This window comes from Camelus ferus, chromosome 34, assembly GCF_009834535.1.
Source record: "Camelus ferus isolate YT-003-E chromosome 34, BCGSAC_Cfer_1.0, whole genome shotgun sequence".
Taxonomy (NCBI): Eukaryota; Metazoa; Chordata; class Mammalia; order Artiodactyla; family Camelidae; genus Camelus; species Camelus ferus.
The window spans coordinates 11,651,504-11,667,855 of NC_045729.1; the positions used below are offsets into that span (position 1 = coordinate 11,651,504).

Here is a 16,352-nt window from a genome sequence, read left to right on the forward strand (position 1 = left end):
TAACTCTGCTCTCCTGAGAGAGAACTTTCTTCTGAGCTCATTCCTTGAGGGGGCACCTCCTTACCAATTTCAATTAGATCTAAGCACTAAAGAGACTCCAGTGATTATTCCTGGCGGCCACAGCTGGCAGTATTTCCTTTTGTGCTTGCCACTCTGGCCATCAGTTCTGGCTTTGGTTTGGCACCAGAGGGAGTTTCCTTTATTGCAGCTTCGAAATTTTTCTATGTGTTTATGGTGGAAAGTCTTCTGCATTAACTCAACTGGCTGTATTGCTGTACCTAGAATTCCCACAAATAACTTATTAATCTCTATTCCTCGGCTATCACCTCTTTCAAATGGGAGTAATCATAGCCTATGTGCATCGTGTTAGTTTAAATTTAGAGCATGCAGTCATTTCCCCATCAGTGTCAGCCATTAGTATTTGTACCATTTAAAGCCTTACTTTTACCACTTTAGAGAAGAGTTGGAAATGTAGTAGTGACTGTGTTTACTTACTTAACAAGAAGAGGAAGTCTCAGCTAACGCCCTGGAGAAACCAGAGAGACATTGTTCAGTGTTAGCACCAGGCCGAAACTGAAGCGTGGCGCCCCACCCTCTCTGATGTTGATGTGCCAAAGGTCAGTTGGCACCAGGAGAGAGCCGAGAGGAATGTCCTCTCAACATTGCCTGGAGGATTGCTCAGAGGAGTTTTGCCTGGATTGTGTGGGGAGGTAAGTTTGAGTTTGTGACTGTTTTCTTTGCCAAGGAGGGCTCTCAAAGGTGTAATTATGGAGGGTATGTGTAGACCTTGAAACACGGGGTAAGTAAGACTTTTAGTCCCGGAAAGCCCTTTGACAGTACTGTAAATTCCCACTCGGTGTTCCGAGTGGGTTCTGAGCTTGGTGAAATTGGTAGTTCAGGGTCTACACGGTCCTGTCTCCTACCTCCTGGCTTCTTGCTTACGGGGCTGAGGAGTTAAAGAATTTCCTTCCCTTGGGTCATAGTGTTTAAGAGAATAATTTTCTCCCCCAAATTACAGCTAAGAAGAAATCTGTTGACTATTAACAGTTGGGAAAGCACAGATATGATATATTAAGTTTTCTTAAAAGTACTTTTGAATTAATCTGATATGCAAAATACTGTGATTGTCCTATAAATATTAACTGCTTTGGATTATTATACAATGTTAGTTGTACTAAGAAAATGTGCTTATTAACCAAGTTCAGCTTTCTTAGGTTGTTATTGGCTTTGAGTCCACAGACTTAACACTGCCAAATTTCTGTGTAAACATTTTGCTTGGGACCAAAAAAGTAGTGAATATGTGTATTTAAAGTTTTTTTTTTTTTTTGTAACCCATGTGTATTAATGCAACTTGTAAACTGTTCAAATAGTCAATTAATAGAAGTTTTTAAAAAACAACCCTTTCAAAAAGTCCGTAATTTTTCATAAAACTCTTTCATAACACACCATCATTTTATATATATGGTGTTTTAGATATAAAATTTGAACTTAAATGGCAAATATGTATAATTCTTACTACAGAGAGATCTATTTTTTTGGTAGCTTTCATTGGTTTGGTACCTTTAGTTTTATTCGGGAGGAGCCTTTTTGTTACTGTTCTCTTACTAATGATTAAGCACAAGGCTAAAATGTATACCATTGAAAACCATCAAGAGCTAATAACAGTGTATCACAGTGTAGCAGGTACCAAAAGTGCATAACTGATTGTGTCACTGTTCTGGTGCTGGGAAGCGGAATGCATTCTTGAGCACAGGTGCCATGGTTATGGCTGTGCTGAACCTTTTGGAAATGGGTTCTTGGATATGTTGATGTTCCTGTAATGTCCCTATTATTTATTAAGACTCTGCACACCGTAAGGAGTATTATCAACTCACACAAGTTTTAACTACTCATGCAGGCATCGTAAGCACCGTTCGGTCAGCATAAAAAAGTGAGGTTGCTTGAGATGTTGATGGCCTGATTTATTTTTACCCTTGCTGCGAAGCTTTGGTCAGCTTTTACAGGCCAAATTACAAGGCCCGTGTCAACTTCAAGTTGAGTATAAATCTCACATGTGCTCTGGGAATGGGATGAAAAATATTTTGTCTTTTGACCCACTTATTCTCTCCTTAAGAAGGATATCCCTGTACTACTGTACCTGGAGTGTTTTAAAGGAGGTTTCTGTTTTCAGCTCTAGACTTGGAAACAGTTTTTTCAGTTTAAGTAAACAGCATGTAAAAGGAAATGACTTTGGAGGGGATAAGATGTTTAGACTCATTTTCTATGTAAACAGTCCTGAAATAAATATTGTAGAGAGGTCTCCTTTTTAGTTTATTTTTTCAATGTAATCATGTGTCATTAATTCATCAAGGCAGGTATGAAGTTTACTGAAGGAAACTGCCTTGGAGTTTTAAGGAGACTCCAAGTCAGCTCATTATATTTTAGATTTTGAAATAATAGCTTAGCCAAATTGCATAAAAATTTTATGCAGAGGATACAATGAAGTAGATTATCATACATTCTTTTGATCATTTACCCTCTAGCGTAGTTCTAATTTACTTAAATGATTAACTATTCTTTAAAAATTATTTTTTATTTTAGAGTTGAGGTTTGTGTATTTTTTAAGTGTTTAATTTGACATATGAACACTTAAAATGGACTTTTCAGTTATAGGGAAATTATACTTTTAATTTTTGTTAAAATTTGTGGGATTTGTATTCAGAAACTCATATGTAGAATATATTAACTAGATTTAGAATTTGATTAGAAGAAGCTTGTGGTAGTTTTAATTCTCAATATATTTTCTGAAATTTGAAAGCAATTTGTAAAATATTGTCTCTGTACTTGGTAATGTAAAATCTGAGCTGAAATGCATGTGTGTTTCTTAAGCTTGCTGTAGCTCTCACATGAACGTTTGTTCAAGAACGTCTTGCTTTTAGGAACATTGGTATATAGTCTCTTGAATATCGAAAAAGCATTGTGTCAGGTGTTTACATATAATTCAGAACCATCTTATTTAACTTCCCTAATTATATGATCCTATTAGTCAGATTTAAATATCTCACAGTGTTTTTATTATTACTGTCAAGTTGCATTGTGTTCTTTGTCTACCTTCATTGTTTCTGAAAAAAATACTTTCCCCTCAATAACTTTTCTTTATTCCACTTTTTTATACAATTAGCCAGACCCAATGACACAGTTACTATCCATTAAGTAGAGCCGTGAATATCAATCATGGACACAAAGCCTGGGATTGTAGCTCGGGGGAAGTCCTCCTGCTGGCCTGGCTTGGCATCCAAAGACTCTGAATGAAGTCTCTTAACTTTGACTCAAAGCCTGGATCTGTGAAAGCTCTTTGGGCTCCCTTTTGCCCATTCATAACTGGTGTTGCACTCTTCTGGTTAAAAATTGTCAGTGGCTTTCCCTTTTCCCAACGTATCAAATTCAAAGTCCGGTACATAACTTATCATTTGTAGTCGTGCATCTTAATTTATGGCCTATATGTCTTGATCTTTATGCTGTATATGTCCAATTTCCTGCCTTTTTCTTTACTCATGACACAATTGGAAAGTCTCTCTCTCCTATCCAAAATTTACCCATCCTTACGGTCTACTAATCACCCCCATTGAATTACTCAAATTTCAATGTTGGTCCCCTCTTTCAACATTGAAAGTAATCTGTTTTGTACTTCCTGCATTTTTTTAAAGGTGCTTCATGTTCTATCTTGTGTTACTATTATTTTCACATGTGTTGTAACATTTTACACCCCCTATATAACATGGACTGACTTTAAATGATCTGCTTAGCTGTCTCTGTCTCTTAATGTGATGGAGTGAATGAATTGGTTTCATATTGTATCCCCTATGTTTCCATGTATTTAGCAGAAACTCATTATAAATATTTGGTGACTGAATAAATGAAATGCCCTGGCAGTGAATTATTAACTATCAAGCATTTTACTCCTCTGCTGGAATGGACGTTTGGGGAAAGGCGTCAACTGGAGATGTGAATAACTGTTGTGTGGCTGCCTGAATCACAGCTCCCCCCAGCAGGGAAGGCTGAAGAAGCAATCAGAGATGTAGTTAAGAAATGATTTAGACCATATGTAATAGCTCAATAGTGACAAGGAAAAACAGCTTATTCTAGGTAAAGGCTTTGGGCTGATAGGAAATTGAAGGGTAACACAGACTTTGTAAATAGTACAGTTCTGAGTCAGGGAATGTTTTTCAGGAGTTCACAGATTGGGACTAAATACAGTCAATTCTGCTATCATGCTTACTTTGAAAATGAGGATTTACTCCTACATTATCAACATGAGGGAACAGTTTGAGTGTAATGTCAATTTCACATCTGTTACATGTGATTTAATCTGAGAAACAGTAGGTGACCACAGGACAGTTCACCTAGCTGAACTGAGCCACAGAGGGATAAACAAAATGCACATGCGCACACCTCAGCTGTCTTCAGCTACCTGGCTTCACTGCATATCATCAGCCACAACCATCCATATCTCGTCTGATAACTTCCCCTGCAGTTTCCGATAACCCTTCTTCCACCATTGCTCAATAAGCCACAGCTGCAACCCTTCGACACCCAATTCCACAAGCAAACTTCAGGTCCTCTGCCAGGTAGGGTGCCGTATTTATTGTAGTTTTAATTTATTTTTAACCATTTAACATGATAAACGATGCTCGGGTCTTTATTAGGTTCTTTTCTTGTTTTATGTGTCACTGATGGCCCTTTTCCCATAAGTTCTGTGGTTTTCCTGATGTGATTTCGCACAGCATCATGATTCTGGGGAATTCATATGCCTCGTTACAGCAGAACTGACTGTACTAGTTGGTAACGTGGAGTATGTACTGACGGTTCTCTCTCTGTCTTTCCTTCATTTCTGCCCTCCCTCTCCCCTCTCTTTTAAGAGTGGAAGACAGTAAGTAATCCCTGTAAGAGGAACACAGTGCAACAGAGAAAAATGCCAGAGAACTTGTTTAACCAGTGTTGTACAAGAAGGGCATAAATTTCCCTGTGGAAATAGACATGCTCAAAAGCACAGAGAGACTGAGAAGTTAACGTGAAAGGCCAGTGAGCCCCTGGCTTACCCTCAGATAATTATTACGTTTAACGTTTTGTAAGCCTTTACTACGTGCCTGGCACTATGATACGCGCTTGACGTGGACCATGCCACAGAATCCTCACAAAACAGAATCGATGTTATCACTGTCTTTATTTTACAGGTGAGGAAAATGAGGCTTAAAGGGGTTAATTACTTGCCCCAGGTCAATAACTCATAAAAGTTCTTGAATCACATCTGACTTTTGACCCGGAGATCTCAGTGGTCTCTAAGAGTACTTTGTAGATTATAAATAAATAACTTCCACATGTGTTATTTCCTTTGCCCTTAACTGCATCTGACTGGTGTCACAGGCTGTTCTGACCCCTATCACAGATGAAAAAACAAAGGTACTCAGGCCAAGAAATGCGAATATGGTCAGAGGCAGAACAATAACATAAATTAATTCGGACACCGACTTCAGAGCATTTTTCCCATTGGGATTATAGGTGAAAAGGGAAAAACATTGGACCATTAGGGATCAGGTGAGCTGAGCTGAGGAAGAGAAGAAGAAATGATAGTTTTGGAAGTTGGGAGGAAACAGGTGACTTTATAACAATACATCAGAATTGAAAGGAGAGAGGCCAGTGGAGAATGGGCCATCAGGGCCTCTAAGTCCACGGTTCAAGACGCCTAATCAGGTTCCCATCAAGGAACTCAAGCTAGCACCAACTTCAGCACAGGATCATGGGAGGAGAAGTCCGAGGGCACAAGCATAGATTGGTTACATTCTAAATCCGGATTAACGGTAGGCTCAGGAAAACAGAGAGGAAAGAGAGAGGTTACACTAGAGAAAACCTTCAAAAGGCTTTATTGGTACTTTTTTTCTTTAGGTAGTCAGTTACCTTACATGACCTTACAGATAAACAAGTGTTTGATTGAACTGAAGTTTTGACAAATAGAGTAATTTTTCAATTGAGCGTTAAGAGCCTAATATTATACAGGTAATAGGATAAAGAAAGTTGGAATTGATGAGCATCTATGAACTTAAAACAGTGGGTAACAAAACTGTGGCCAGTGGCATGTTTTCTCCCTACAAACCAAGAGTGGTTTTTACATTTCTAGTAGGTTATTAAAAATAAAAATAAAAATGAAGAAGATTGAGGAAATAATATGTGGCCTACACTCCCCAAATATTTACAGCCTGACTCAACAGAAGGTTTGTCAACTAGTCCATGAAGCAGAGAAGGTTTTCTTGGTTTATTTTAGGAAACCAGATCAGGTAATGGAAACTGGTGTTATAGTTCACAGAGGGCTGTGTTTTCAAGTGTGTACCTTTCCCCCCACCACAGGGAGGGAGGAACTGATGTTTATTTAAAATGATGTTTTGCTAGGGACTTTGCATACTCGGTATTTACTTCTCATACCTTTGAAAGATTTTATAGCTACTTTAGAACCGAGGAAGCGAGGCTCCCAGAGGCTAAGTAAGCCTCACTTTTATTAAGTAGCGGGATTCATATTTGTCTGGCTTTCACCAGATAAGAATATAGTAGAGAAGGTTTGTAAAAATGGAGTGTAGTCTATTCAAAATTCTGGCTTGAAAATATCTAGACATCAGATATGGACATTTGTAATAATTTTAGCTAATATCTAAAATATTTAGCTAGGGTCTAAAGAAAACCCACAAGTCATACACACATAAAATAAAATTTATTGGAGAATTGTGTGATTTTGTTACACAAATTGCATATGAAGGAAGATTTTTGGATAAATTTTATAGTTGCATAGAAAATGTAAAGAACAGAAAATTCAAGTCTCATATTAAAAACATGAAAGATGAGACTTAAGATATTTTCAAAATAAAGTACAAAATAGGAAAGTGTGTTCTGCTTCAGTAGAAAGTACACCAGGTAGCAGTTTATTTTGGAAAAGCAGATTTTTAAACAAATATTGGCCCATATGTCTAATTGTAAAGTTTTATGAAGATTTCAGGGTGCAATGAAAACATGTGATGAAGATCTAATATAGATTGGGGGTGGTGGGGTGGTGGGGTGGTGGTCAGAGGAATACTTTCCAAGAGGGGTCATTTAAGCTGAGATGCAGGAGTTAGGCAGGCAAAGACAAAGAGGCTAATTATTCCAGACAGTGTGATGGGCCCTGAGGATGGAAGGAGCTTGGCACATTCAAGGGACTGTCAAAGAAGGCCATTGTATCTCCTAACAACTCTGAAAACAGGAGTCATATCTGTTTGTTCATCGCTGTTACCCAGCCTCAGACATACCTGCTGGCGCACAGTGAGCTCTCAGCAAGACTTACTGATGGACAGGGAATGAATAGATGTTTCGCTGGGAAATTCATGGTGTAGTCGTGAGTGCGGGGATTGCCCAGATGAAAGCCACTGTCCTCCTCTGAGACGCTCACCTAGTTACACTGAACTCCTCAGACTGCTGGTAATCCCAGGTTACTCTGGGCCACGGGCAGCCCAGCTTTCTCAAACCTTCTTAACTGCTGTCAGAGCATCTGAATGGACCATGAACTGGAGAAGGTCCACACAGAAAAGGCAGGAGAAAGGAATGCAGACTGCCCCTGCTGGGTCTGATCCTGTGGAGGAAAAGAGAATTGCCGTTATTACAAAGCTAGGACTAACTCTGAGATAGCCAGATAAATCTGGCTACTTTTCTAAAAATAACCAGCCGAGGGGGAGGGTGTTCTGTACAAGAACACATGATCCCAAGTTCTCTGAGTGATCACTGTAGCACATGATAATCAGGCCTAGAGGTTTGATTAAGAAGTTAAATACTTAAATACTTCCTATTTTTGGAGTTGATATCTTCAAAATCAAGTTTGAGCTTCTTAAGTTGAGATGATTTCGCTTACAGGTTGGGTGCATTGAGGAATTTATGAAGTAGAAAGAGAAGGGGAGAGGGCTGCGTACTTCCCAAGTGGAGAAAATACAGTTGGGGTAGACATGGAAGGATTGTTTTACCAGATATTTGCCATTAAATGGGGGTGAAATGGGGGTTTACAACAATTAAGGAAAGAGGATCATTTTAGGTGGGAAGGAGAATGAGAACTGGAGATGGAAGGAGAGAAAACATTTCAGGGTCATTCTGAACTGTTAGTTTTTGAGTTAAACAGAAAAGCCCTAAGTGGTTAAAAAAAAAAAGTTCATGTACAGCTGATCATACAAGAATTTAGTAATGAACTTGTATGTGCTTTACTTACGCTTATACTTTGATGAACTTGAGTTGATGGTATCAGATTGTTTGGATTTAATGTGACGTTTGAGGAATTTCTTACTGGATGTCAAAAGTCTAATTTCCTTACCATGGGAGAAACGTTGGCTAGCAGATAAAGTGAAAACTTGCTAAGAGTTGTTAAGTTTTGTTTCGATCAGTGAGGAAAAAAGACACTTCCTGTCCCCTGAAGATAGTGTAAGTTTTTCAAAGGTGTGTTGGGAGTGGGATTGGTGGTACTGACAAGTGGAAAACACCTGATGGGCTCGCAGACACTCAGTGGTTTATTTGCCCCTCAGTTGCTTTTTTTTTTTTTTATTGTGGTAAAATATCCATAACATAAAATTTACCATTTGAATCATCTTTAGTGTAAATTCAGTGGCATTAAGTACATTCACATTGTTGGGTAACTGTTACCACCATCCATCTTCAGAACTTTTACGTCTTCACATATGGAAACTCTGTACTCAGATGATAACTGCTCCTCAACCCTCTCCACTGCCAGCCCCTGACATCCACCGCTCTCCTCTCTATCTCCGTGAATTTGCCTGCCCTAGGTACCTCATATAAGTGGAATCGTACAGGATTTCACCTTTTGCGACTGGCTTATTTTACTTAGCATAATGGCTTCAGGCTTCATCCACGTTGTAGCATGGATCAGAATTTCCTTCCTTTCAAAGGCTGAATGATATTCCTCTGTATGTGCAGACCATATTTTGCTTATTCATTCATCCACTCATGGGCACTTGAGTTGCTTCCCATCTTTTGGCTCCTGTAAATAATGCTCCTAAGAATGTGGGTGTACAAGTATCAGTTCAAGTTCCTGCTTTCAGTTCTTCTGGGTATACACCCAAAAGTGGAATTGCTGGAGCATATGGTGATTCTATGTTTAATTTTTTGAGGAACCGCCATACTGTTTTCCACAGCAGTCCCGCCATTAAAGGAATGTTTTGTATGAAAAACAAACAAAAAACAATCTTTAATTCTCTTATGTCTCTGGATTTTTAAAATGAACTTTTCTAAAGTAGGATGAATATTGCTTTACTGGATTTCTTATGTAACTAACAACTCTAGAAAAGGCAGGCTGTGTCTTTAATAGGTTATCAATAGGCACATTTTAAATTAGTTGAACTATCTTGCTGCTTCTCCTTGGGGAATTCAGAAGTTTGAAGAAGTTATGGGAATGACATAGGTGAGAGTTAGTGTTTCCAAAAAATATTTAGAGCAGAATACAATTAGGAAGATTCCCAAAGGAATGAAACAGGTAAAATTATCTCAAAATTAGTTAACTCTGCTTCTTAATCTGCCTTCCAGAATGGCCCCAAGGTTATGTCATTAAAATTAGCAACATGACTGTTACTCCCTCCATTGGTTTACTGTTTCCATAAAGATTAAGTCCAAATTCCTTTCCATGCACTACAAGGCCCCTCACAATCTGGTGTCCAGCTTTTCTCTGCCACATCATCTTTTTATAGACCTTGTCTCGCAGCCACACAGAATATCTCACTCTTCCCTGAATCTCACGTTCTTCCAGGTACCGTGCTTTGTCTGGAATGTCCTCTCCTCCTGTCTATGTACTGATTGACACACTCCCCTGTGTCTTTCAACACCTGGTTCTACTGTCACCTCCCAGATGACACCTACTGACAGCTTCCCTGGGTAGATGGTGTCATAGTACATTATTTGTACCATGACAATGTCATTGACTAAGTTGCATTGTCATTATCTCTTTGCATATCTGTCTCACTAAATTAAGTGCTCTTGAAGGGGGAAAAAAAAAAGACAAAAAAGGTGTTTATTACATGTCCTGATGACAAATACACCCCCTGGTAGGTGTGGACAAGCAATACCGAGTGAATTTCTTGCGGGGTTTTCCTCACTGTATGGGATGTCTTGTCTCTAATAAATAATCATTCCACGTATAAGATGGAATTCCTTTCATAACTTCAGCAGTTATCAATAACTGAATATATCTTATTGAAGGCAAAAGTATCAAGCTGGCAAAATTTTTCTCCAGTGGCTTGCTACTGCTCCACTTCTGTGTGAATTTCTTAACATTTCTGAGCACAGTGACTTCCTAGGTAATGTTCTCACATTACCCTTGATTCCTCCTATCCTAGGAGAAAGCATCTGATAAGTTACACTTAAGTGTTAATGATGTAATGTATTACTACTCCTAGAAGTGTTTGTCATTTCAGCGTGGTTCCTAAGGGTGAAAATGCTTCATTCAAAAGAATACATCTCCAGTGGTAAGAATTTCATTCACTATGTCCCTTGGGTAAATGGTATAATTTAAAGAAGCAGGAGGACTCTGTCTTGGCCCTAAAATCACACTAGGCAGGCAGGCTTCCAAGAACACCTCTGAATCCTCAGCACCTCCAGAGTGGTATTAACACTGGAAGGAGATTTCTTGAGGCTGCTGCTTTAAGGACTTCACCCTTCTGCGGTGAATTTCCCCTTCTTATGTTGCTCCTTAGTAATCTGAAGGTCAGAGTGCTGTGACTTGCTTCCAAGTGCTCATTTCTGCCTCCTTAGCTAACTAGGAATTTCTTTTCCAAATGTTTAGAACTAGAAATAGGCGGTCATTTAATATTTAAGCGGGTTTCTATGAATCAGTTACAGATATGAGCGGACGCTAATTAGCTGATGTGGCATATTAAAGGGTGATCTTTCCACTGAAAGCAAAATACTGCAAGAGTCAGATATTTGAACCCTTTCCAGTCTAGATTACTCAAGAGGAAACAAACAGCAAGATTCAGTTTAATTGCTTGTTATTTTGCAGAAGGAAATGGTATGTGTATTTTTCTCCCCTAAGGACTGTGTCTGGGGCAGTGTCATTTTGGTGTTCTTGCCATTCTGTGAGATGTGCCCAATGTTTTAGAACTGAAAAACAAATGCGACTGACATAAATGTATCTGGACAGAGGAATGTTTCAAAGCTTATCTAAGTAATTGTTCTTCTAGATTAAAGATTTTGTATTATTTGCACCCAAATCCTGTTGATACAACGGTCACGTAGAAGGGCGTACATAAATTTCGGTGTGGATTATGTAAACGTGAAGTGTTTATACATATGTGTAGGTGTGTCCTTATGTGCGTGTGTTGTGTCTCTGTGTGTGCTTAAGTGTTTTTAAGTTTTAGCAGGCATTCCGATGGGCAGGGGGATCTCACACGCACACATACAGCACAGAAACTGGGAGTTTGGGGTCTTACATTGGTCTGCCTGGATTTGCAGCTTTGCTGTGTATTCATGTGTGATATTGCGCTAAGTACTTTATTGTTCTGTGCTCAGTTTCCTCATCTGTAGAATAGAAATAATAAGAGCACCTACCTCTTAGAGGTGTGTGGCTATCAAATAAATTAATGCATGCCAAGAATTTATAACAATATTTGGCCCATATATACACTGAATAGTGTTACTTATTGTTTTTGTAAATCATTATTAAATATTGGCCACACAGGCATTTCAGAGAAGAGAAAATAATTACTTTGAAAAAAAAATGATTGTTTTGAAGCCAAAGACATTAGTTGATTTTGTGGATTAAAATCGTGAAGTTGTTTCTTCATCATTAAGAGCTTATGGTATAAAGCAGGTTGTGCGTAGGGAGTCCGTGGTTTATTCATTATAAGGTACCTTGGATTATCCATTTTGGACTGTATTTAAAGTCTTCTCTTTCATGACCAGATAATATATGTTTATGGAATGGTCTCCACTTTGAAACCTGGTTGGCTTTGGAAAATATATGTCTTTTGTCTGTTTTGTGTTAGACTTCAATTTTGTCTAATCAGTGTTTGAAAGAAATGGCCCTTGTGTATACTTCCTTCCAAGAAAAACACTGGGTGTTTCAGGAAGTGGTCTTGGTGAGTCAGACTTTTTCCTCTGAGTCAGTTCTCAACCTCCTTGATATAAATAGGCCCCCTTTTACCAACACTTCTGCTTTTCAGATCAGATGTTAAAAATCATCATTCATACGTGACCACACCAACAGCAGTACTTTCATTGGTGTTTCCACTCAGTTAGCACTGAGGGTCTTATCTAATCATGACTGCAGAAATTCTGCTAAATAAATTATTTAAAAAAAATTTTAGCCCAATTCTGTATGAAATTAGTTTCTATTTTGCATCAGTGTTTCTTCAGACAGGGGTCATTTGTGTCAGGTGGTCATTTGTGTCAATCTTAGAGGACATTTTTATTGGTAATCATAATCTACTTTGGTTACTAAAATTCAACGTGTTTTCTTTTAGCACACATATATAAACTCTCCATAGCACAAGTTTGGTCCTGGAATTATTTTGCCAAAGACCATACTATTTGCTACACCCCAGAGCAGTGTCAGACTGACCAAGGAACAAACCAGTGAGGTTCTTCATAGCTGCACTACAAAAATATTAAACATGATAAATAATTATCAAATGACTTGATGTTGTCAATGTTGAGTTGGTCAGGAAAGACTTTAAGAAAGGAGTAGGAACTAAGGGATTGAACCACTGCTAGATGGTTGGTATAAAGTAATGGAGGGGTATTTGGGGTAGGGGCAGAGGCCCACAGGTGAGCCAGAGCAAGAAATATTCGGGAGAGAGTGTGGTGCTAGTGACAGTTTATGGATGGAGTGCTGGTGAGAATGTGGAAGCCCAGAGAATCACTGTGTGCACAACTGTTGTGCGTCTTGAATGGTCAACTCAGGAATTTTCTTTTTGTGTGTGTGAGAGTGTAATCAGTAACATTCTTTATTTTGATTATCATCTGTTTCTCTTGTGTAGTATTTGATTGACTGCACCAGGATTTTACTTCAGTCAATTTCACTTTTAGAGCCAGTGTTTGAAGAATAGGTCTCCATTTCTGTTTTTCCAAAAGTCAGTTCTTCAAGAGAAAAAATGAGCTGGCTGATGGATGTAGATACAGATACAGATATTGATCTCAGGGGACCTGTTGCTTTCACATATAATCCTTATAACAATCTCATTCTCATTTTACAGATGAGTAAACAGAGCCTCGGAAAGGATCATGACTTGTCCCAGGTCACAGAGGGATGGTGGAGTCAGAATTTACATGCAGGGCTGCCTACCTTCAGAATTTGTTCTTTTTACTATCCCACAAAAACACAATAAAAGCATTGGAATATGCTCAGTGAGTTTATTGTCTCCACTGGCTCCGAAAAAAAGCACCCCAAGCATTTTTCTTCTTGGCAGAAGCATTATTATTATTTTTAGGAACAGGAAGGTGGTCTTTGGATGCTAGGAAATTGCCACCGGGTAAAACCGCTCACCCCTCCTCTCAGGGAGCAGCAGGCGGACCATCTTTCTTTTGTAAGAGTAGATTATTGTCATTTGAGCCTCTGTAGGGTTTTCAAGGGCAGTCAAATACGTTGTGGGTAGAGGTGATCCACGCCGTGGGTCCTGTGTCCATTTATATTAGATTGATAGTTGGTCTTTTTTCATTTTTTTCTTCAGTCTTAGGCATTTGAGCCTTGGTCAGCTGGAGTCTTTGATTTTCTGTCTCTGCACCTACAGCTGTGACAAGAGCATGCCACTTAGTTTCATCCTATCGCCTTCGTGGCCGGGAAGCGGTCATGTGGCTCTTGGCAAAACCAGCCCTCCCTGAGGTGACAACAGTGCCAGTTGAGATTAAACACTACTCTGGTAAACACTGAGTCTCATGTCTCATAAAAGTCAAAGACTTGTTTCCAAAAAAAAATTCCATCTTAACATCCCGGAATGAAACAGTTCAGTTTTGGGGAGGGCAGGGAAATTCATTTCATTCTCCCCAGCTAACTAGTTCGTGCACTTTGCGCTATTCCTTGTGCTTTTTAGCAGCTAAATTGTAAAAAAAAAGAAAAGAAAAAGAAGACAAAATTCCTCATGTCACATGCTTTGTAGACTTTGTGGACTGACTTGGAGCTTACGAGGGTAGAGTTCAGCCAGTCCTCAAAGTTACTTATGTAACGACCACCCCCACCAAAGAGAAAAGAGGACAGTTTTCTGCTCTTCTCTGCTCTGGTCTGCATAGGTAATTTCATGGCAGGGAGCAGGTCACTGAGCTAATGTGCTAGCCTTTGTCACTGATGTTTACTGAGCTAATGCACCAGACTTTGGGCTGCAAAGAACTCTTGGAGATACCCTGGTTTCCAGCTTAATCAGTGCCAATTGGGAACCTAGGAGTTAAGTGACATGTCCAAGGGCACAGAGTTAGGAATAGCATTAGTGAAGCAAGGAATAGTATGGACTTTGGCATTCGTGTTCTTTCTAATCTCATGACAAATCTAAATTAAGTTGACATCTACAATGTTCCAGTGAAAAGTCCAGGAGTGGTATTTTCTCACATGTAGAAGGAATGGCTGGTCTTTGGTAGGACCAGCGCTCACCATCAGAGAGGCAACAGAATTGGAGAGGTGAGAGGATATAGTTAGATGAGGTTCTGTTTTTCCACTCCATCTGGGGAAGATAAGGAAGACGGCTGCTAATAAGAGGGGTCAGGATGGAGAGGCAGGAGGGTGGATCGGGGGGCCTTAGAGGGATTTGAGAGAGAGTCAACCCTGCCTGCCCTTTTTTTTCCCTGTGGAGCTCTTGTTAGAAGCTAGTGATGATAAATATTTTCTTTTTTTAACTCTTAATTAGTTAAAATATTTCCCACAATTTTTTTTTTTTTTTTTTTTGCTTTTAGAGCATTGTTTCGTTCTTCTTAATAAGAAAGTTTGAAATTAACATCTTAGTTTGGTCAAGTAAAAAAATAATTACAAGCCTGGTTTTTTCATTGACTAAGCATTTAGTGAGAACTCGCTACGTGTTGGGAGCTATCCTTAGTGCTTGGTATTCAAGAAAATTATTTAGCTTCTGCCTCAAAGGATTTACAATATGATGTACAAACAGGAAAACAGGAAGTTGCAGGGCAGTGTGATAAATGCATCTCAGTGTTTGACCCAAGCCTTGTGGGGAACACATGAGAGAGGCACCTGTCCTCCGGTAGAGAAATCAGGGAGAGCCTCCTGAGACTGAAGTTTGAGAAGCAGCTGGCCAGGTGAAGGTGGCAGGGAGGTGAGAACTTACTCCAGATAGATGATGTAATGTGAAGACTAGATGCTGCGAAATAGTCCAGTGTAGCTGGCGCCAGGCTGCCAGTGTGAGCCTGTGGAGGGGCCGGGGGTGCTGGGAGGGAGCAGCGGGGAGCGGGAAGGCAGAGCTGGTGAGAAAAGAAACCTTACAGGTAGAAGGGCCAAATCACAAAAGAGTGCTATGCTATGCAGGCCAGTTGAATGTTAACCTGGAGCCTGATGGGGGTCTTGGGTTTAAGTAGAAGAATGATGAAGTTTTTAAGTTCTAGAAGGCAGTAGTATTAGATTGGTTCAAATTATATCTACAAATGCTTCTGAAATGTTTCCAGTTTAAATCATCAAAAGACCAAGAGATCATTTATAATCCTGTTACTCTTCATTAGTGGATTTTTACTGCTTACACAACACAAATATACGGAGTTTAAAAACTTACATAAGCGGTAACACCAAATATAAGAAAATGTATGTTATCACAAACAATCTCTCTTGGAGTGTAATATATTGAAACTGTTAGACATGGTTGCTGAGTTTAAGCTATGCTGACGCTTAGCCTGAGGAAGACTGCTAACTCTTCCCATCAAATTCAGTAAAACTCAGTAAGATTATGTTAGAAAACACAACACATGTTTTTAAGTTGATTTGTTGAAGTTCCAGAGAGAATGTTTCCCACAGAAGTTGGAGGAAAAGTGGCCCACTATGTATCACTGTGCTTATTTTTATTTTTACTTATTTATCATTTTTTATTGAAGTACAGTCAGTTACAGTGTGTCAATTTCTGGTGTACAGCACAATGTCCCAGTCATGCATACACATACATATATTTCTTTTCATATTTTTTATTAAAGATCATGAACAGATATTAAACATAGTTCCCTGTGCTATACAGAAGAAACTTTTTTAAAAATCTATTTTTATATATAGTGGCTCATTTGTAAATCTCAAAATCCCAAAATTATCCTTTCCCACCCCCTTTCCCCAGTAACCATAAGATTGTTACTAAGTCTGTGAGTCTGTTTCTGTTTTGTAGATGAGCTCATAG

At 39.1% G+C, this 16,352-nt stretch overlaps 1 protein-coding gene across 7 annotated transcripts in view; it reads left to right on the forward strand.

The window, feature by feature from the left end:
* The window catches only part of EPS8 (epidermal growth factor receptor pathway substrate 8), a 148,072-nt gene that overhangs the window by 62,185 nt on the left and 69,535 nt on the right, over nucleotides 1-16,352 (forward strand). The window contains exon 1 of one of the 7 annotated variants that reach the window (XM_006192100.3): nucleotides 554-710. The exons of the other annotated variants lie outside the window; for them this stretch is intronic. The gene's annotated coding sequence lies outside the window, so the exon portion shown is untranslated. Of the gene's footprint in view, nucleotides 1-553; nucleotides 711-16,352 lie in introns of those variants that run through there. 7 annotated transcript variants of the gene reach the window in all.